At 35.9% G+C, this 24,172-nt stretch overlaps 1 protein-coding gene across 9 annotated transcripts in view; it reads right to left on the bottom strand.

Annotated features, from left to right (window-relative positions):
• The window catches only part of LOC124178340 (phospholipid-transporting ATPase ID), a 123,132-nt gene that overhangs the window by 81,178 nt on the left and 17,782 nt on the right, over positions 1–24,172 (bottom strand). For 8 of the 9 annotated variants that reach the window (XM_046561579.1, XM_046561582.1, XM_046561581.1 and 5 more), the window contains one exon: positions 1,690–1,816. The gene's annotated coding sequence lies outside the window, so the exon portion shown is untranslated. Of the gene's footprint in view, positions 1–1,685; positions 1,817–24,172 lie in introns of all 9 variants that reach the window. The other variant, XM_046561583.1, reaches the window with a different exon arrangement.

The raw sequence follows: 24,172 nt of genomic DNA, 5'->3' as shown, positions 1-24,172 counted from the left end.
CTCGCGGTTACAGATTATTTGGAACATTGTTACTCTTGCAATAAAATATATACTGAGAAAAAAAGTTTTACCCATGTTAATTTCCATAAGAAACTTCGATCACAATGCGGACTATCTTAGAGTCGATGTAAAAATCTGAAAAAATTAGGCGATTGTTTTCGAATTATTTGAAGTTGATTTGGGGGATGGTCTGGCAAAAATTCGTCGATACCCTGAACAAGGACCACCCTAATGTATGTGTGTTTTTTTCGGGAACAAATCCGCAACAAAAAAGGGCTCTTGAGTTTTCTTCATAGGATGAAAACGGTTTTATCTATTGAAACGTAAAAGTTGATATTTTCCATGAAACCGACCCTTTTCGTTAGAAATTCAGATATTTGTTACATCATTATTTATATTGATTATTGCGATGCCGATTTGAGCAATTCTCGTCATTCTTGCTTGTCGTTGAAGTTGAAATTATGGATCAGTCTGAAACTGAACTACCGGGAGAAAACTGGAAAACGATTTTGAAAAAGTATAGAAAAATTACCAGACACTTTGGCTAGTTTTGAGCCACAGTTTCAGCTTGTGATCTAAAAATCTTTTATGTCAGGGAATAATGTTTCTTCGATGTAACGTGTATGCAGCTTTGTTCAAACAGTCTTCAGATTTATGGGGGAATAATAAAAACATTTAATCATCAACTTGCTTAATCTTATTTTTGATTTGCTATCGAGAACAGAGTGCCGCGTTGACAGTGAAAGTAAACAGATGTGTTTACTTTGGCTCTCTAGGTTACGCCTCGTTCTATGCTTATTACGAGAATAATTTTTTTTAACTTTGGTACGGTGGTGCTTTGGACTAGAATTTATCGCAGGAATTTTTGAGAAATCTTTGAAATTTTGGGCAACCTTCTTTACCGCACGAGGGTGAACAACGATGCAAAAATTCGACTTTCGTGGAAGAAGTGATTAAAATCAGCAAAATCGAAAACCGCTTCCAAATTGTTTTGGAAGCATTTATCGTTTTACGTTGTTTCACCGCATCGATCGTGAAAAAAGTAGAAATAAGAAATTTTAATTTAAATGAGAAATTATTTTTGGCTTTCAAATCATTTTCTCTCCTTCGCGAAATGAAAAAAAGAAAAATAGCATTTTACTTTCGCGGCCGCCCAAACGTTGAATTGGCATGACGCAGAAAGGGAAATAGTAAACAAATTTATTAACTGCCGCTAAATTGATTTGCGTTGCTTGAAGAAAAATAAAATGTTATTCAGAAAGCTTACTTCACCGTTTTCAAATCGTTGAAAATATCGCACACTAATTTTAGTTTCAGCGAATTGCTGATCTCGGGTATTTTTTAGTCAATCCTTAGATAAAAATGTTGACCGAGACTTCGCCTGTTTTGATATCTACTGATGTAGAATATTATGAACAAGTGATGAAGTGTTTTCAACAGAATCGAATTTACTGTCGTTTAGCGCAACGAAACTTTGCCTAATTCACGAAGCGTACAAATTACTCACCTAACTCCAATTTTTTTCTCCTGACAGAGACGCTTGTACTTTGAGTTCACTCAAGACTCAAGTTAAGTCAAAACATTTGTTGCGAGAAATAAAGATAAAATTTATCGAAATTAATGCGATGTTTGCTTCAATTTTATTCGATGCTTATCAATTGATGTACGTAAATCAGGCAAAATACCTACGTTGTAGAACTCATCGACTTGTGCAAAACCAGCGAACGGTTCTGCCTCTGGATCGTTTTCTTGCCGAGTTTCGTGGTCGTGAAGCCGTAGCACTGCAGAATTTGATTTGCGCAAACTGCAGGTTCATCTGTAAGCAAAAATATACAAATGCAGGTGAGAATTTTGTCCCGGCACATTCCAAGTCCTGCATGACGACACGGACCGGAACAATCTCTTGAAACTTGAAAATGAACCGCGCATGCGTCAAATAATTCAATCTCATTGGTCGGCGGGATCTTCCCGCAAGCGATATTTTTGTCTGCGATGCAACTTACACAAAATTTGTACGTTTGAAATTTCAATGAGCAGAAGCGTTAAAGTACGACAGATCTTTGAAGAATCAACTTTCCGACCCAATAACAAATGCTTCCCAAACCTTTCCGAGTCACTACCTCAATTACTTGAGATTCTAACCTAGAAAGTTCGTATCAACTCCATCGCCGCCAGAAACAGTTTGACAGCTGAAACTCGGGATGGTCAGCCTGCGCTAACAGCCGATAAAACTCGCGCATGCGCGGTTGATTTTCAAGTTTCAAGAGATTGTCCCGGTATATTCAATTGATACCCGAGAGGGGAAATTGTGCCTCGAGTATATTTGTTACACACATTCCAGGTCCACAACGTTATTATGGTCTATGATTACAGATATCTATGATTACAGTCAATTAGAACCCGGAAACACGATAAAGGTGATACAAAAGTATGCAGTTTCTTAAATATACCATGACTTCGGGATTCTGACCTTTCCAAAAGCAGGGAAATCATTTCTGCATCCAGTAAATAATCATTCGAAAATAAGGAAAGACTGATTTAGGTATAGTTTGAATAGTAGCAATCTAAATGGTGGCGGTTTCTACATATATTTTTTTTCTTTTTCGTCAGCATGATTCATTTATCTATATATAGGGGGATCAGATTGCTCTAATTGTAAAATGCTGAGAAAAGTTACTTTGACACACGCCATGAGAAGATCGTGCAATAGGTACGCTGAGCAAGCACACATGTCACATCAGACATTGTCCCCGCATATCACACCAGAATTTCGAAATAAATCTTAATCTTGGTACGTTGGCAAATTACGGATTCCATTGACCTACTAATGCGTAGCAACGGAGGCGTTCATTTCGACTCTGGTCGCTGGGTCGTCGAACAGCAAGAGTACAAAAAGTGAAAAAGTATACCGGTTTACGTTTCCAATCTATACCGTAAACGCAGGATATTATAAAGTTTGTGTTATAAACATTGGTTATTTCATAAGCTGTCGTGAACTTCCGTTTGAAATACTAAAATGTATATTATACATATATCCCAGCATTTATGTCATGCCGAGAGCAATATTCTCTGTATTTCCATTTACACTTTGTAAAGCTGTAGAAAGAGAAATTGTAAACATTCATAATCTGGAGTAGAAAAATCAGTTATGAGTTCCTGTCAGCAGCTTGATCACGGGTTTGGATAAATAATGGTATTCAAACTTTTGACACCGGTGATAATATAGAACTTGCATGCCTCATACTGTTTACACGAAATAGTAAAATAGTTTAACAGTACGTGATTCCTCAATCAGCACTTCAGGAAAACATAAACTTTGACGTGTTTCTTTCCAATAATTTCTGGTCATTAGTTCATCATATAAGTTTTCAGAAATCTTATTCTATTATTATGGGATGCAAGCTATCGGGTTAAGAGAATGTTAGAGTCAGTGTTAAATGTCACTTGTTTGACTGACAGGTCTTGTGCTAATCTACACACGATGCTGGATAGAAATATAAAAATAAAATACATGTCGTAAATAAAATAAAAGTTAAAAAAAAATAATGTGAATAAATATAACCCTGTAATTGAATATTGCCACATAGTATAGATTTTCTGGCTACAACTAGGAACCTCCTTTTCACATTCCATCGAGAACTGTATTTATTCGCTATGACAAGACATGTGATTAGTTCAAGATTATAAAGTAACCGAAACTTGAAATTTTTCTCCATGTCGGTTGTTAAACGTTTCTGGTTTACGATTAAACACAGAATTTTATCATTTTTTGTATGTTGTGAATAGAAATCCAATGCTTGATTTCTGATACAAGCATTTGAAAGTAATGTTTTTCGTATTTGTCATCGATTATTTTTCAGTTATCGTTATCATAAAACATAAAGCGACATTTTAAATACGTACAAGGTAAGGTATTTTTTCCGTAAACCTTATTCCCTTCTCTCAACACACAAACACAAACAAAAGAGAACTAAAAACCGTTGCAATCAATTGTTACTGTTATTGAGTTTATAAAATTTCTCAAGTCGAGTGTCATGAATATCCTAACCGTTCAGAATTTTTTTTACGAGACGCCACTATCTCTAAAAGTGCATCGGCATTTTGAGGGTTCATTTTTTCACTCTTCCAAATGTTTTTTTTTTCTACCCGCATTTTGAGCACAAGATTTTACCACATAATAAACACCTGTGAAAATTAATATTCTGTGTAAAAGCAACTCCTGGCATTTTACTAATTTACATCACGAGTCGCAGTTTAATGTTCAGCGTTAAAAACTATATCATATATTACCGTGAAATGGTTTGCGCGTAAAATGGAATAAACTTCGAACTTTCATCTGTCATACTATATCCACCACTTGACCACATGATCGGAAATGACATCATCAGAAATTCTCGGATACCAAGTTTCAGACAAATTAATTAAAATAATTTCACAAACTAAAGAGAGTCGCTTTCATATTAAGCGGCGATCCATCGAGGATTAATAAAAACTTTCGTCCAAAAGACTGTATTTTTGGAAATTTGTTACGGAAAAACTGCAAATTCAATATCAATAATATTTTTTTTTTTTCACGTTTTTATGTAATATTAACACGTCATTGTTCTTCGCGTCAGCTGATGTTTCCCGTGTGCAATTGATCGGTGTACATGATTTTAGAAATATGGTTAATCTGAAACAAAATAGCGAAAAAGAAAATCCCCATCAACTATATTACAATAGCTGTGGCTTGACGAAGCTTTTTTCCTTTTTTCGTCTTAGGTTACGAGAAAAGATTCCCACACTTTTTTGTCATTCTGGAAGCATAACGCGTATTGTTGTTATTAACATATACGTACTGACAAAATCGTAGGATAAACACTTGAGGTATCATCACAAAATCAGTGAAAACGCAGAACGTATCAAAATTCAGATACGATTTCAGATTACGATTTCATCTTTCTATACGTAAAACTTTAGACCAAGTTGCGAAAAAAATTCTGCAATAAAATAATATTACCGTGATTCCAACACAGAATCTAATAGGAATAACGTACTTTCGGTAGACTTGTGTTGAATAACGAAGGAAACGTATTTCTGAACAGATATCACCAGCGCGCAAAGTCCACATTGTGGTTTTCACGACGATGGTGGTTTTAATGATTAGAACACGAACCAGTATCAAAAGACGTTTAACTTAATTAATACAAGCTAAAACGTGAACTTATGTGCGTTTGTATTGTCTGGTAGAAGTTGTAAAAACAACTGAGCATTATCACCCTTTTTTGATGCCTGAGAATATATTAATTTGAATTAATTAATTGAATGCATTCTACCAACTATTCGCGATCCAGTATCCTTGTTCTAATATCATCCAACTTCCATTGTGCCTTTTTTTTTCATGCGCTCCCGAACGCGATTTCACCTTTTCAGGGTTGTTAATCCGTCGCCAAGTTATTTGAACAAATCACGAACTGTGCCACGGCTAAGGGAAATAAATCTGAGCGCAACCCCGAAGGTGTTTCCGTCAATTTTCGTCACTCGTGAATTCCCGGGGGTGTAATTTCAGCACGCGCCGTCGAACGGCGGGGCCAGGAGTAGATTTTCGCTGCCCTTAATACCGCTGCTAAAGGTAGGCTTGACATTTCAGGAAATGTCGAGTCGTGGCATTTCCAGCGATTTTTTCTAAATCACCACCGCGTGTTCTTGGTTTCGGTATTACTGATACCCGTTGTGAGAACTTTTCATCAATACCGTATCACGTCCAGCGATAAAGATTCACGCGCTTGTTACGTCAATTATCCGAAAAGGAGACTTTTCATTCGTTGTCGTTTCGTTGTTCATTATTCGATCCGTACGCGCACTTGTACAGACATCAGGTGATCCTGTAAAACGTACGTACGTAGATACCGTCTTTGACAAGTGTAATAATTTTTGCCCGTAATTGTTACACCGCACGTACAGCAGTCGGTCAGTTCTTGTGACGCAACTAAATTACGCTATAGTAAACCGCAACAGGCTGCCAATCTCCTCGCGTGATGGAGACGGGACATTATAAGATAAGCCTTTCAAGGTCGGGTTGTAATAAATTTTAACATCAGTTGCCTGTATACACGCCACCTGAAAAAAAAATTCATACGTCGACGGGATCTGAACCCTGTTATTTCGAAAGGAAAAATCTACATCCAGTGAAAATACGTGATTCCGGTAAGATTATCGATCCAACCCTCTGACGGAGAAAATCAATCGAACGATTCGTGTTCTTTGATTGGTATGGAATAGAAAAAAAAAAAAAAATGATATAATAATCCCGTGGCATTACTTGCAAGCTTTTATTTGTACGCAAGCTCCTTTCTCGTTCGATTCCAACAAAAGCTTGCGCATTTATGCGGATGAATAAAATCACGTGACTCTGAGTGCATTATCGTTGATAAGCCGTAAGCTTTGCTTCCTTGTTGTAATTACCTGCTCGTCTATATTTAAGGCGCAATAGACCTCGGGGAATGAATTGTAAATGGTCTTTGCGACCTTCCCTGCCTAATTATTACCCTTCGCCAGTTACCAGACAGTAGGGACGGAATGCCGGGCGAAAGTTGAGCGAAAAAAAAAAAAAGCACCCGGTTAACGGACGCGAAGAAAGTACTAGACGAGGGCGTTCTAGGCCGTGACCCTCACCATTACCAATTTTATTCTTTGATTAGTACATTGTAGAGCGTTGCAAAGCAGCACGATATATGCAAAATTTTAGATTTGCCCAAGAACAAACAAAAAAAATAAAAAATAGAAATAAAACTTTTTCGGTAATCGCGCGATTTGCGAAACAACTTTTGGTAAAGACAAAAATTTTGAAATTAAAGCAAAAACAGGCGTAGTATATTTAATTTCGGATATATAAGAAAAATGATGGAAAAAAAAAAAAAAAACGACTCTCCAATTTTGACAGACAATAAAATCAGAGGAGAAGAAAAATCACCAGCGTGGGAATTTCGCGGTGATCAAATCCAGATGAAAGGTTCCTTCGTGCTAATTTTTTTTTTTTTTGTTTTTGTTTTTGTCCCTCTTTCTGTCTTTTCGGAATTTCTTACGATAAATTGATTTTTTAGTAATATTCAATTATGTTATAATATTACGAAATGTTTCGCGGAAGAAGAACTCGACTTTGGCTTCAAGCAACTCTTTACGTTTGTTTAGAAAAATTACCAAGTAAATCACTGAAACAATATTCTAAATGAGTTTAGATTTTCCATGCCTTCCCGATGTCAAAAATGTACAATTCTGTCAGTCTCTAAGCTTCTGTCGGTTTTATACTAAGACTTGTTATGATACAAGTTATTTTAAAGCTCGTGTCGTAACGGTTCCAATAATGGTTTCATCTTTGCTATTTGCGTAAAGTAAAACGTATCGCCCTTCGTAAAAATAACTGAAAACCGTCCCAAAAACTGTAATCTTGTTAAAATGTCAATCCGCGTTTAAATTTTTTTTTTTTTCTCCAACTTCACGGTGGCGAAATCGAGTGCAACAGATCCTTTCGTATTTGCAATTTGTGTGAAATAGATTATGATGATATTATCGCAAGTACTGCAAACCATGCAAATATCCGTAGATAATAATCTTTTCGAAAAGTGGTTACGCATGAAAGGAATATTTCGTCTAGGATTTACTGACAATATTCCTCAGGCGAAAACCGAACGATCCTCAACGTATTTTCGCAAATTACGATCAGGCAAAACGTGACTTAAAATTCTATTCATCATCAAATACACATTTACTATTATCTAGCGAGTAATCGAGTTTATTTTTCGATGCTGGAAGTGAATCCAAGCGGAAATGAAAGTGGGACAAGAGATTGCGTCGATTTAATTTGGATCATTTTAAGACGATTCTGACCAAATTCAAATCTAAATTATGTAGAATCGGTATTATGTAGAAGTCATTCATTGACATAACAACTACCATGCATTTATTTCGTGACAATAATTTTACAAATATTTACAACTTTAGCGATGATCATTACTACAGAGTAAAGAATGAATCTCTTTTGATTTATTTTCGCACAGATATGTACATTTCCGTACAAGCGAATTTTGTAAACCAAATGCTCGAAAATTGAAAGGTATTTTTAAATCATAATAATAATAATAATAATAATAATAATAGTAATAATAAAACAACTTCTAGATAAAAATATTTAGCGTGGAAGAACGTTCGAAAATCTTAACTTTTGCTGAAGCTGAGTAAAAATATATCGTTTCCGAGATATTTGGTGAAACTTTGTCATAAAATCAACAATTCTACTTTCATTTTCAGCACACAAAGAAAAAGAAGAAAAATTATAGCTAGTTAACGTGAAGTATAATTTCTACTGTATATATATATAAATGACGTACGCTCGGTTCAAAAATGTGTCGAAAACAAAAACCCGATTGAACAAAGGTTTAAGAAGTATTATTAAATCTCTCCGTCTAGATGTATGAAAAAAAAAAGATCTAAACACTGAATTTCGGTTATAAACATCCTGTTATTACGGCGGCTATTTTAGTCACACGTAAATAGATTAGCTCAAGTGAGACTTTTTAGACCTTGACTGTATCAAGACAATTTTTTTTTTTAACACATCGTTCACCCAATGGATCCTCAATTAAATCCAAAAATTAAGAATTAGCTCCGTGTAAATTACTCCGGTACGTCTGTGCATGTGTAACAAGAAAATTCACCCGTGGGTAATATATCCGAAAATTACACGATGATAACCAATAAAGCAGCTTTCGTACCAAAAATTTACTCGATAATACTCTTTGCCGAAAATGTTGTAGACTTCATTATTCGGTAATTTCAAGTACCTTGTTACGTCATTTCTCGTCGAAAGTACAAAAGCGAAGGCAAAAGATCTCAGAGCACAGATATTTAATCGTTCAAGAAAATAGATTCGCATCGAAAACTCTTCAACTCGTTTGCCTGTATTGCTGCATTACCAATAATTCAATTTACCAATACATATAATTCTGATTCTTGTATACGGAATATTAGCCAACGGTTTGAGCAAAACTAGATCAACGAAATCGATTACGAAAGAAAAAAAAAACCAAATTCACATTAAATTATTCGATTTTTTTTTAACGACATCAAAACCCACGGAATCTAACGTATATATGCGTTTTCTTTACGACGGGATGGAACAATAATATTACAGTCTAGAGTTTAGATTTTATAGCTGACAAAAGAATCGCGATTCTAACAATAGATGTGAGTCCGGCAGTCTGGATCGAAACGTGTGCTCGATTACGAAATACTAGTGGTACAAAGTGGATTTAGGTCATTCTTACAATCTTACCCGCAGTCGAATTGACTCAAGAATTTAACTCGAGTTATAGGCTTTAATAACTTTAACAACGAGTATGATTTAACGGAAATCAGTGGTTTAAAAACGAATTTTCTACAATTTTATTATAAATCTTCTACCAACGACCCAGCAAATTATCGACAGATGTCACTTCACTTGTATTACAAGCAATTTTCAACGAATGAAATAGAGATTGGTATTCTTTGAAGAATAATTTGTAGAAAGAAAGTATAAGACGAACGGTTTCGGAGCTATTTCTAAATTATTGTCGAGACGAAAAGATAAGACAAGTCTATTCAATTAATTTTCGCTATCCCGGTAAAAGGAAATTTCTATGCAGCGTTCGTAGAACGAACATTTGTAATCTTGTTTTTTTTCGCATAAAGAGAAATTTCGAGTCAATTTTGACAAAAAATGAATATACTTCCAAAACGATACTACGTACCAGATTGTTAATTTGTGATTCGATGATTTATGAGTAGGTATTAGAATCTAACGAAGTCACGAAAGTCATCGAAATCTAGAAATATTACTTTTTCTTGTGTCTCGTGCAACGAAAAAGAAGAACCTGTAATTTTTGTCAATTGACGCACGATTTTGTAGAATTGCCGAATCTTGTAGGTTGGCATGCCAGTTTTACCGCCGGATCTTGTATATTTGATGGACGCTCGCTCTGTGGATCGATCGTCGAAACAAAAACTGTCATTTATCGCATGCAACTCAATTATTTTTTCATATCTGTGTTCAGAATTCCAAATAGAATAGGCCTATTATCGCCTAAATCGCGCCAGTGATGCGTAGGCTTGGAGAATAGTAAAAATAAGTGACACGTACCAACGAAATAGTAATTTTTTCTATATTTCGATGGTTTTCACGTATTCGCCATATTCTATTACTCATAAACCATCGAATCCCAAAGCAACAATCCGCTACGTAGCATCGTTTCGGAGATATATTCATTTTTTGTCAAAATCAACTGGAACTTCCTCTTAAGATGGTTGGTGGCGCTTCTCAGGGTCAGGCGGTGAAAGTGTAAAGCTTAAACACGGGCCCGACCGATGGTTCTCAACTTCGTTCTCAACTAACAAAATTTAAAATAAACTTCAAAGTGAAGGTTTTCGACATACGACTAATGTAACGTGCACCGTTTGTCATCTATTCACTTTTTCAAAATGAACTGAATTGTACTTCGCTGTTATACAATTTCAAAAAAAGTATTTTATGAGCATTCTCTCGATGATTTTTTGAGAAACCTCGTGCAAAACACTTAATTTTTTACTGTTATTCGCAAACGATACAGACAAAGATCTTCATACTTTACGAACATTTTGTTAAGACTATCATTCACCATTTGGATAGTTTTTCATTCAGATGTCTATATTTGTTATCTGTGTTCTGAGGTATATAAGAAATACAACTTCAATTATTAATTACTCGGAGTCTATGGAGACCATCCATCTGAGGGTTTGCATAGTAACCTAATTAATATCAATCAATATGGTGTAAAAACTTGTGTCTCGTGACTACATTTTAAGTTTCCTAACCAATCTCATTAAGCCCGGTGTGTCATATGTATATATTTCATGACGTCAGAGGCGGGAAATTTCCATATCGGATCGTGTGAGAACGAGGATACGAATCTGACTAGGAGAATTATTAAATTGTAGCTTAAATAAAAGTATACGTCCCTATCTCAGTCATTGCTAACATAGATCGCTGATAATGTTTGTTATGAATAATGATTGAATGAATAAAATCACGTCACCTCAAACATGGACGATCGGAACTACCGAATTGTTGAATATTCACCGGTTCTACGATTTCATAATTTCTTTCGGAAATATTTGTACACGTTTACAACAATAAGTATAAAACTAACTATGAAGAATAAACAAGACCATTTTCCCTCTTCCCAACGAGTCGGTCACTGAAATAATCCGGCGTAAATACGCCCCAAAATCTTATTAAATTCCATGAAATTTACAAATATTGAAACAAAGTTACAGATTCAAAGTGATTTTAGTAGCACCGAAACTTCTATGCTCACCTCATAAGAGAAATGAAAAGTAATCAAAAATCACAAAAACTGTAAATATAAACACATGTTCATTTTATTTTCTAAAACAATTGCTTTTACTTTCATTGTATGATTCAATCATAAAAGATCGATAAGTTGTAATCAATCCTGGCATTTATATGATAGGATTTTTGAAAAATATCACCCTAGCGCATGTGATATAATTTTATTATCACTTGTTTAAGTCAAATTCTATCACGTATCTTAATTGCATTACAAAATACCATCGCAAAGAGAAATATATCTTCACGTTTTTCGGTTATATTCTTCGTGTATATGTATCGTTTATCGTAAGAGTAATAATTTTCAAAAAAATCTATAACTGCGAAATTTTAGTGGGCATTAATGCTACTATCTCATAAAAAAAAATTCATATCATCATACCAGGCAATCTATTGAATTATTTGGAATCGATTTGGGGTTCGTCCGATAAAAAATTCGACCGAGCCCTAAATAAGGAGCACTCTACTGTACACGCTCCTATTTTCTTCGTGACGACTGTCAGCACGATTTACGCTACGTTTAAGCGAGTCGCAGTTGAGCTTTGAATAAGAAATAAGCAAGATCGAAGGTTCTGCCACATCGACATATCACGTTCACTCTAGAGTCGAAAAAGATATATCATTCTACGCGACTAACTACTTGTTATATTAGCAGTGATGGGCCGTTTTTCAATTAATTACAGTGTGATTAAATTTTCAATTTGTAAGTTATAATTTGCAATAGAAAAAAAATTACCATTTATAATCAGAATTTTTATATCAAACCAAATGTACTAATTGAAACTGTTATTCGTGATTAAAAAAAAAAAATAAAAAATTGATAGAAACTTTATCGTTTTTAAATAAAAGAAGAAGTATCTGCTAATTGTATTTTTAATTCGTAATCAGAAGAGAAATAGTACCTTTTACAACACCTGCTTGAAAACTAATGATTTTCGAAGTCTGTGTAACGTGCGCAAAATGCCCCATTTCCGAACAGTGAAACGAAACGAACTTGGCGCATGCGCACAAGTGAAATGTTTGATTTTCTACACTATTTCCTTCTTTGACGCATGCGGACTGCATCATTGAGCATAAGTTACCAAACCTCAATTATACGCGATGTCGGTGAGAGAACTTCGATGCTTTGAGATGCCATATCGGAAAATGTGGGGAAATGGGTGAAATGTGATTTGCAGGAGGGGAAAGGGATGAAAAGTTGAGATTCGTGAAAAAATACATAAGTGAGTTGGTGAGAAATAGAAAATCCAGAAAATGTGTGCCAAGACAAAATTGGGTACGTGGAGGATTAGGGTTTGAAGGTGTAAAGGACTGTTACAAATAATTAAAAGTTCCGAAAGTAGAGGCACAGCCCAATATACCAACATAAGAAAATACACAAAATATATAAACGCAAGAAGAATAAATGAATTTTTAATTAGTCAAATACTTTGATACACAATATTATTAAACGAAAAAAAATTGAGCAGATCATAGTGAAATTTAAAATACATTCGGCTGTTTTGCCGCTATTATAATACCTTATGATTCTGTAAAGCCCAAAACTTTTCTATTGATAGAATAAATTAGTAACATCGCTTATGAAGGTCCTCTGTCCTTGATGTACTTATTGCACTCATTTCAACACAATGTATTATGCTGATAATATGCGCTTAACTGTTTTCTGGACGACGCGATTGCGTATCTACAACCCAGCCACGTTGACCACATAATATAAGCATGCAACTTTCCAAATCTTCGACGACGTTTACGTTTCTTGTTTTCGAATATTTTCTATTTGAGCGGCTTGTTCGCCGCTTTTCGGGCGTAAAAATAGACGAGAGTTATTGGGCGAAGGGTAAATTCTTTCCCTGATATTATCCAGACAGATTGCCAAAGTAAGGCGTGTGTCTGTTGACCGTTCATCTAACTTTACTGACACAGCACGGAAAGGAAAAGGCGTCAGCTTAACATCCGGACGAAACGTAATGAAATATCAGTAATTTATCACCGAGGTGGGTAGTAATTAAGGAAAACGACAGTCGCGTGTTACGGTAATGAAAAGCTAATTCTCTGTTGGACATTTCATTCGGGCTTCCGAACGGATATTATTATCTCTATAACACGACACATGAAGGAATATTTATAGCTTTCCTACGTTCTCTCTCACTTTTTCTTCCATTCCTTTTTCTACTTATCTCACTTCCAATGAAAACTAATAAGCCACTACACGTTATTACATCTGAGCAAAGACATACTATACTTAGATAATCCAGATTGCTTTGCTTGACTGTTTAAAGATAAAATGAGGAGTTTCTCGTGTGTGTGTCAGTCAGCAAAAATATCTTTCGATTTGGAATGACGTTTCGGCTTATTACAACGGCCAGCTATAATCTAGTTCAGAAAGTATAATCACAACATACTAGGGTATTTTTTTTTTGAAGCAAAAAAATTTTTCTCTATCACCTGTATAACTTGGTGTACATAGTAGAGAGAATAAAACCACGCGAAGGTGTCGCTTCGATTCAATTTTCAATGGTCGCTCTCTGAATTTGAGGTTTTCCCTTCCAAACGACATGGAGAATATTAAAATTTTTATTTTTTTTTGCAACGTTACCACTCAGCCAGGTTTATATCTTGTCTTGATCCTGAATGCATTTTGTAGAGTTACCGGGTGATTAACAAAATTCTAACTTCTTGTTACTTCTTTCACTTTGCGATGAATCTGTACTATTATATAAAACCATTTGTTTGTTGGCGATCAACTTAACTATAATAAGTTTATTGTTATAGGAATAAAAATAAGACGGTGAACTTGGAAGAAAGTAAAATTAAATAAGATAAATTTATGAGAGCTTTCAAATAGCTTAAAAGGGCTTAAAAAAAAAAAAAAAAAAACGCATGATTTATAGCTAGATACTTCCAACGGATGAATCAACAACCCACCTATAATCTATTGGTATAGATATTGTTATCTTCCTAATATTAACCCTTTGCGGTCGCACTGGGTCATTTTTTGTCCCTATTAACCACGTATTTCTTATCGAACGACAAACATGTGCGACCGCGTAGGGTTAATTAAATTTTGAAATAAAATACCGTTGACGGATATCAGGGATTGGCGTAAAAATGAAGAAATACCAGAAACCAAAAGGACCGCAATATCAAATTTTTATCGAAGTGAAAATCCATGTCCTAGAATTTCAAAATGTAGAAAGGTCAAAGCATATAAAACCAAACTACAGAATTACATGATGAATAAATAATATAACAAACCGAAACGTAGAATCGTCAGAATTCTGAACACTCAATTTGAAGCCCTAGCTTTTTCTAGTAAGTAAGTTCAGTTTTGTTTTTCCCTTCATTAACTCTCTTTCCCTCACATCGAAACAACGTACCGACAGGAAGTGGTGGAAGTTGGCGAGCTGAACTATTGAGGGTATGTTCCGACGTACACTGCGAGCACTGTTCAGTGCTCTTACTGGGGAGAAATTCGGTCCGTTATAGACGGACAGTATACAGTCGCAGTATCCTAGGGAAATATATGACGTCATAAATCGTCGCCATTTTTCTACCGTGAACACTGGGTGCTTTCGAGGTAAGTTGCTCTCAGTGCTTTGATCACGTGATCAATAGCGTTCAGAAATTTACCAGCTTCCACTATTGATAATTATTATTATTGAATATTGTCATTCAAAAATACCGGCCGTTAAAAACAAAAATGGAAATTTTGAAGAAATTGTGTTTATTGCAGTGTGAAACAAATATTATGTATGAAATGAAAGTAACGCCAAAAAATGTCGATCACAGTATACTGTACCGCGTTCCGTTTTAAACAGTAACCAGTATAGCTAACTATAAAGGAACGGCTTCGCAGTGTACTAAATTCACGTCACACCTCACAGTGCTCGCAGTGTATATCGGAACATACCCTGAGTAAACATGCGCGAGCTTTGTCGTCTGCTCGTGCAGGCTGGCCACCCTAAGTTTCAGCTGCCAAACGCTTATAGAGGTTATGTAGGCAATGCGAATTTCTTCGGGATGAGATAGTCTCAAATAATTGATGTAGTTATGTGACGCGGGTTGGCAAACTTTCATTTATTGTCAACTGATTGCGAGCGATGGCTCATGACCATTTAGGACCTGCTACGAGTCATCATAACAACATAAACTCAATTCGTCACTTGACACGGTAGAGTTAGACAGCTCATGCTCCATTTCGACTAACGATAAGTTGGCTACTCTACCTTGCAGATGAAAATATTTCACAGAGTTGATAACGCAGATAGAGTGGGCAAGATGCAGAGGTTATGACAAGTGGAAAGGTTCAAGCGGGTAGAAAGGGAAAGAAAATCAAGCTATCTGTGGAAATTTTTAGGGGTGTTTTTTTGGTCCAAAATATTGCGCTTCTAATGTGTAGTTCCATTTCTTGGGCCTTGCTTCGCTCGATTTACAATACATCAGGTTTTCGCAAATTCACATTTCATACTTTACTGTGGCTTTGAAATGATAATAAATATAATCGTTTACACTTGAGTCTGTGAAAACCTGTAATAGAAACTCCAACAGAGGACAATGAAAATTGATATTTCAGGTAAAAATACACAACAGATTTCTATTATACCGGCATTCCGTTCATTAAACTTGAATTGGATTGAAAAACGGCTCAATGAATGACACTGCGCATCAGAAGCTTTATATTTTCTGACATAAAAGCAATCTTAGAAGTTTCAACTGAATCCGTGATCCAGATGTCTGTTACTCGCCTTCTTAAACTTACAATTACATATTTGATTGTTGAAGTTAAAATTATGGATAAAGTAATGATTTAATAAACATGATGAGTAGCATTAAGAAATATACAAACGATCTTTTCACTCGATTCAAGAGTATTCGATATATAATAACAAATTCAAATGACAACCAAGTCCTTTTCTTATTCGTGGTTCTGAAAGCATTCAACTCGTCGTTAATTAATGTTTTTCTCATGCACATGTTCAATATATTTCAAAAAAATTACCAACATAATTTGTCGAAATTCTGGCTTCAGTAATAAATTCACGCAAAATGTGAAGCAATTCAACTTTGCTACACATAAATTGCGCTATTACAATTTAATTCAAGTATCCAAAAAATTTTAAAATCAACCATCTAATGTAATTAGTTATATTTTATGGAAAGAAATACATGGGTTCGGGTATGGAATCAAAAAGCCGTGACATTATAACTTATTTTTAGCAACGCAGTGCTACGTGCGATATTTCACATGCTAAGTTGGCAGGCAAAATACATAGTATAATAAAGCGAAGCATCAAATCGTACCGTCATAAGGTGAATAATATAAAAGAATCTATATAAAAATCCAAGAATAAATATATAGGATTTCATGCAGAACATTTATCAAATTATTTTGTACATACTTAACATCGCATTCATCAACAAATAAAACTCATATAACGCTCAACTTCTAAGCACTTACTCAAACTCATAGCTTCCAGTTTCTAGAATTTCGCGTCAAGCTATTCTTAACCCGTATACTACAGTCGGTTGTAGCGACGAGGACGTTGAATCTTGACGATTGTGATGCCGAGCATTCAATTTCTGAAAATAATCATATCTCATTGCAATGTTACCACCCCGTGCAAACCGAACGCACAAATATTCGGCTCAAGGAGTTTTGACCATGGTGTCTGTTTTACCGACCGTGCAGCGTTGTTTGGCTCTCGATCACGAACAATATTCAGTGTCAGTCGAAATACCACGTCTCTATCAAATCACGGATCATTTTCGCGTTACTCTGTAAATGTACACTTCGGGGAGAATGAATCTGAGTCGGATCATTTTTTACACTAGACAGTTATGTTGGCAACACAGAGAAACTTACAGCGCCATAATCGGCCTAGCGCGAAGCAAACTCAGTCTCAATAAACACAATATAACCCATGGCCGTCGAATCTAACCATAGAATATCGCGGGGATAATGAATTGCTGGATTGACACGTCAATTTTGAGGTTAGATTCGACGGTCATGGGTTTCGTTGTGTTTATTGAGACTGAGTTTGTTTCGCGCTCGGCCGACTATGGCGCTGTAGGTTTCTCTGTGTTGCCAACATAACTGTCTAGTGTAAAAAATGAACCGTCTCGGATTCATTGTCCCCAAGTGTACCTTCAAATATTCTGTACACCGCTCTAGTGTTTAAAAAACTAAAGCACGCATGTTTGTTTAATGCTAGATTTAATTAAACGAGGCTGCAAAATCCTGCCGTCACTAATACGTTGGCTACACACAAACGCAAGACGGGAAAACATTATTTCACAACTTTTCCCTACGACATACCATCTGTACGAGGCCAGCGCGTCGTATAAGCCTGTATTACACAGGTCTGCAACGAATTTTCTTCAAACATCCGAAACATTTTTCACATGTTGAGTATTCTACCACCGATATTGTTAACTATATAGTCCGGGGCCGAGTCGTGAAGAGCGCTAAAACGTTTTTAGAGTTCGGATGGAACGCTCAAAACTCCTTAAGGCGATGTCAGAGTGCCGAGGAACAAAGCAAAGTGTATTTTACTGTTTCTTTTCTTAAAACTTTGGGACACCCAGTGCTTTCTGTTATGTTTCTGTAGTAATTGAGAAAAGATTAAGAACATTAATACAGAAATATGGAAAATGTGAGATTCAGATATCACTAACGAGCTCTAACCTTAAGGCGAGTGAAAGTCAGCTGTAGATCGTAAGTATATTGATGGTGTTTTTGATGGCCACACAAGTACAATTGCAAATACTATCAAGTTTCAAATTTTACAAAAATTTCATTACATGCAGAGGAGGAAAGGAGTATAAAATATAATTTGTTCACTCGGTCGGTACTCCAACACCTCAGGAACTAAACATTCTTTAGTACGAAATCTGCACCGTACGATACGTTATTTAAATTACTGCTTATATGTCATTGATAAAATCGAATGAATACGTTTAAAGTCTTGTTATTGACGAAGATACGCTGAAAGAACTTGAATCTTGATTTGATAACGAAGCAAACTCGAAATAGTGAAATTATACCTACAACATTCCCTATTATAATATTCCCATGTTCCTACAGATATCCCGGAAAAATAAGTTTTACAAAATAGTTTATTATGTTACAAGTGCGAATAGGTTTTCATTAAAATCTCCAAAGTGTGCTTAACCTTCCTTTCTGCGTTCACTGACAAGGTTCTTCGCAGCTACATCTTAGGTACAAATAATGCCCCTCTCAAAACCCCCAAACTTTGACTGATTGTGTGACACTTTTCCTCAAAGCCTCAAATTCCCAGAATACTTGACACTTTCCTTCGATTTTTTGTTTCCACTTCACAATAGCAAATAATCCAAATTTGTATCAATTTTTGCATTCTATTTAATAAATCGATACAGGTAAGTTGGTTCAAGAAATAAGCTTCAACACGCTCGACAGACATCACCATAACACAATATAGATTGAAAAAAAAGTCCTTCATATTTTCATATTTTTCAATAGAGTGATCAACACTTCGGAAGAGATGAATTGTGTGTTTTTATCCATAGCCATGTGCCGATCAATTAAAAACAATGCGTGTGGTCCTGTTGTAATTACGGCCTGTGAAAACTGTACACTCGGTGCTCGATTCTAATCGAAGGTCGATCGGTGTCCGGTTAGAAAAACAATCGCCATAGCGCAGTATTCTTCGACTAATTTTTCCTCGAACAAAATGTAGTTCTTCAGTCTTTCCATCTGCTCTATCAAATACTGGAGGTTTAGATTCGCATTGAAAAAGTTTTCTTTATCGTTCGCATTCGAAAATTGTATCTAAAGAATGAATAATAATTTATTGATATACACCTCCAGTAATTGGGACATCGACCTTGGAACCCATTTTGTCAGATGCACGAGTGTCAGCGGTTTCGATTATCACCATTGACCATCGAGTCTATGTCAAAGAACGTTCGAGGCATTATCAAGATGGAAGGCCCCAAACAACCGTGCAAAGAGTACAAATATCTTTCTGCGTCGGATTGTGAATGAATGAATATGCTGGTGGGTATACCCAGAAAGTGCGTTGTATGTTTGACAAACTAACCGTCAATAACAATCAGTGTTACTCAAGTGTTCGTTCGTACTGCGTGAGGGGAGAAGATCCTTCAAAACTGCAAAGAATTTCAACCATCGTATGTTTGAATGGTCAGTCTTATTACATGTAACACATATTTTGGAAATGAAATTGAACGCATCCCAGTATCGCATAATAAATGGATACTTGAGGTTGCGCAACCGTCCACATTTTCGAACCGCATTTTGAGGTAGCTTCCCACATAGGAGAAATTTGAAGTATCGTTTTTCCAATTTACATTTCGACGAAAAATCTAATCCAATCGCATTTTGAGATGAATTGGAATAGTTTTCCGGATAACACTAATATTCGTACGTTAAACAACCGCGACGCTTCGGGGTATTTACTTGGCGGTAAAGTGACGTTGAACATTGCAAAATGAATGCTTTCGCGTCATTAGGCACGCTTTGTTATACGGAACTCAAGGGCGCGAGTCGAACATCAAAACACCCACGCGAACGATGACGGCAACTCCGCAAGGGTTGGGTCGTCCACGGATAGACGAAGGCGTGTCATATCGTTCCATTTCATCAGGGCCTTCCTTTATTTAATCTAAATGCTACGGCTATAATCTCTTTTACGGACGACGAGCATTCGTTCTTATGTGCTCGGCTTGAAAGCGCCGCTAGAAAATGTATCGCGAGGAAGATTGAATAGATCTCGGTTTCGAAACTTTTTCCTGAGTAATGAGTTCGAGAAAGAGAAAAAAAAAAAAAACTTTACACGGATCGGGGTCAATATCTTCCAACCCTCGTGACACCGTGTATAAAATATGTATATGGGAAATCCCGCATTAAATTAATAGCCCATGTACTTCACCCCCTTCGATTTTAATCATTTTTTAGTATGATTTGCTTGAATGAAAAGGCTCTTGGAACTTTTTGCCGAATTTTTTAGCCACCGTTGAAATTTATAAAAAAACGAAGAACCAATTCCGGAAACGTTATTTTTTACAATCGGAAAAAATTCACACGGAGTTTCTATCACTTGAAATACGATTTTTAAGCACCATACGATAATGAGATCCGAATGTTTACTATTTTTCTCGCAAGTTTTTAGGTTTTCCATGTCAAAGCTTTATTTTTTAATTCTTTATTCCAGTCTGAGTAGATCGCGGAATCATGAAAATAATGTGAGTCTGCAATCTATTTAGATCGAGACATATAAAAAAAAAAATCCGACATCGGAAAACTAAAAACTTGCGAGAAAATAGTCAATATTGAGATCCGATTATCGTGTGGTTCTCAAATATCACATATTAAATAACAAAATCAGTGTAAATTTTTTCAGACTACTCAAAATTTCGTTTCCGAAATCAGTTTCACGATTTTTTGTAAGCTCTGCCCGTGGCTAAAGAATATCTGACAAAATTCCCGAGACTCTTTTGGATTTGTAAGAACATCGCGTTAAAAAATAATCAAAATCGAAGGGGGTGAGGTATATGAGCTACTAATTTGACATGGAATGCCCCATATGCATGGACTACGATACCAGTGTCGTAGCTAAGGATTATCCCGCCCGCGGCTGGTCGGAAGACCAGCGCCCCCAACTCTAAAAATGATGGTAAGAATTTTTCCACACGCTAGAACGAGGTTCAAGCGATGGGTATTTAAAAAAATATTTTTTGATATGAGAAATCTACACGTAGAACGTATTTGCTTCTGAAATGGCTTGCTTTTTTGCTGGAAGCAACTGTATCGCTTATAATTTTGAATTTATATTCATACGGGAACTTGTTCGCTTTGAGCGAGAAAAAAAGAATGCCTGAATCACGCAGCTTTGATATGCTGATTGGTCCGTTATTGCTGGATTGGCAAATCACAGATTATAAATATTTTATTTTCCAAGCTCGAATTTATACGAATCCCTTGTGATATATAGGAAGCGTGATGACATTCAACGTTTTCGACTTCGCACGATTACCATCGTGTAACGATGACGGACAACTGGCAATTTGTTTCCATTTCGTGTGTAGATATTAGTGACAGCAAAAGAGTTCGAAGGTAAGGAACGGAAACATCAAATAAATGGTTTCCTTAAAAGCTCGGGAAGTACCACACCCACTTTTGCCTCACCCTTGACGACACGGAGGAACGAAGATACGGGCAGATCAACAATTTCTCTGAAGTTATATAAACATTACCGCGATACTCGAAAGGTACTCAACGTCTATTGGTTGGATTACACGAGTTATTTACTACGAGAGCCAAGTGTGTCGTCTACTTTTTCCGATCAGAAAGTGTACGGCTGACAAGAACCCGATTCGAGGAAAAATTCATACCTGTTAATGCAACATTTCGAACTATAAAATCGGATTTTCCTCAAGTATAACAGCTTTAATCAGTTACAGTAAATTGTTTGAATGAAAAATCCATACAGCTCGTCTTGTTTTTACAAACATTAGCTGATCTTATTCATAAATGTATACACTATAAATCGTCTGAGGGGGACTTTTTTCTCGAGCTTGTCGGTTTGTAAAAAACAAACCGATATGTAGAATCGTTATAATGAGAGATTATTGAACTTGCGATTTGGTAATAAATATATTATTGTTATCCAAGTTAAGTGGCCTGTGGAGAATTCACTCAGGAATGCACGTTGTGTCGAAATGGACGATACTTGTAATTTTAGCTCCAGATTTTTTATCACAAGAACAGGGCATTACATATCTCTTAACAACAGACACTGTACTCCGTTTTTATCAACTTTCCTATGTTAACTAGTAATCGCCACTTACACATTGTTAAAACGTGAAATGAAAGCTATTTACCATAAACCTTTGGTCAGCACCCAAACATCCTACCGTATAATATGAATATATGAAAAACCAAGAACGGCCAATCACAAATAGATTTCAAGTCTTCCTATTTATCTAATTATTATTCATTCTGAAGCCTGACTCCGTAATCCTGCGTTACAATTAGTAATAAAAGTGTCGAAGCTCTTGGCTCAAAATTGAGCCTCAGCTGAGTCGCACTTGTGGAAACGTGGCGATATTAAGAATAAAATACACGCCACATCCTAATTTTGTAAATATCTCGGTAAACGACGCATCCTTGTATGGAAAGTTGAAGTCATTTTTCAATATTCTTGCGTGTGAAAAAGTACTTGACAAATATTTGACGAAGCAAAAAGCTGTTCGGTGTAACCGGTATGGTCGACTCTTTACCGGGACATCAAATACGTCGTGGGAAAGCTGCAACTGGCAACTATTTTTATTGCCAATTGCTTTCTACTTGCCCTTGAAGTCTACCTCAGAGTCAATTTACCTTCCCTATATTTATGCACATATACGGGGGGCGGGTTTGGTAATATCATTTTAAGCCTTCTGGCAAAAGAATATTGGCGACCACTTAAATTCAAAGAATTCTCAAGTGCGGGTTGTCAGAAGATAAATTGACAAAATGACTTGAAACTTTCTTTATCGAGGCCATGACACGTTCGGGATATTTAGTAGCGACAAACGATGAGCATCCAAACAGACATATCCTTACATTTATTCAACTTTCAGAATACAGCCGATCTCGTATATTGATCACAAAAATAATTAGCCACAGACAGAACTGCCCCCGTTCTGTAGTTTATTACAGTAGATCGTGCATAAGAGTATACTCCAAATTGTGTAAAGTCATACTGTACTGAAATTTTTTATAATTGTTCATGTGGTTGTGTGTCTTTCTTTTTTTTTTTTTGTTTTATTTTGTACAGACTATCAACAATTCTTGGCTCTCACCACTAAATGTAATGTTTGAACATGATCGGGCAGTTTGTTAAAAGTGTAATACTACGGAATGGTTAGCAAGTGTTTGATGCGTAGTGGTTTTATTTTTTTAGCGCTATTATCGTAACTCCACATGCCCGGAACAATAATTGTAGTGAAACACACGAGTTCATTTGTATCCACATACACAATTTATTCCCTTATAGTAGAATGTGAATTTTCGGAATCTGGATTATCATCAGACGTATTAGACACGGAATGCAATCTTAATTTTCTTTCGAGTCTACGGAATAATTGACATTTTTTCTATTCTCCTAAACCTTTTCCCATCAATCTAGAATTTTGTAATTACTTTTTACTTTTTTGAAGAAAAAAATCACGCGTACGTGCCTGTAAGTATTGTTGAAACAATTTTTTTTTTTTTTTTTTTATCACATAGCTAGATACCGATGAATTATACCTACCTTCTGCAGAAAGAATTTTGAACGATGAGAAATTTTGGGATGTATTGCGTACGTGAAGATATTATATCCTCGATCGTTTTTTGATCCAGTTTTACGATATTGTGACAATCACTGTACGAACTGCACGTCGTACGGCAAATCGCGATGCATCTAACCTCGAATGAGCAAAGGATGCAGAGTTTCTCATAATATATACAGTCACTATGCCTATACTTGGCTGAAATATTCATAGTCAATTAAATGACTTACCTGATACGCTGTAGGTTTAATATCGAATACCAGGTTGAACAGCGTTGGCGTTCACGTGAAATATCGCTCTTTAGACGTACCGATTATCAAATTTTGAAACACCGTTGCCGTGGATATGCTTTGACAAATAATCCAAAATCTTCCCCTTCAACGGGTATAACATATCATATTTGAGCCAAGGAATGAATGTCACGGCCAATTGTTATTACTTAATAAGCGTTTAAACTTT

Source organism: Neodiprion fabricii, chromosome 3 (genome assembly GCF_021155785.1).
Source record: "Neodiprion fabricii isolate iyNeoFabr1 chromosome 3, iyNeoFabr1.1, whole genome shotgun sequence".
NCBI classification, from domain to species: Eukaryota; Metazoa; Arthropoda; class Insecta; order Hymenoptera; family Diprionidae; genus Neodiprion; species Neodiprion fabricii.
This window is presented reverse-complemented; position numbering and strand designations above follow the sequence as displayed.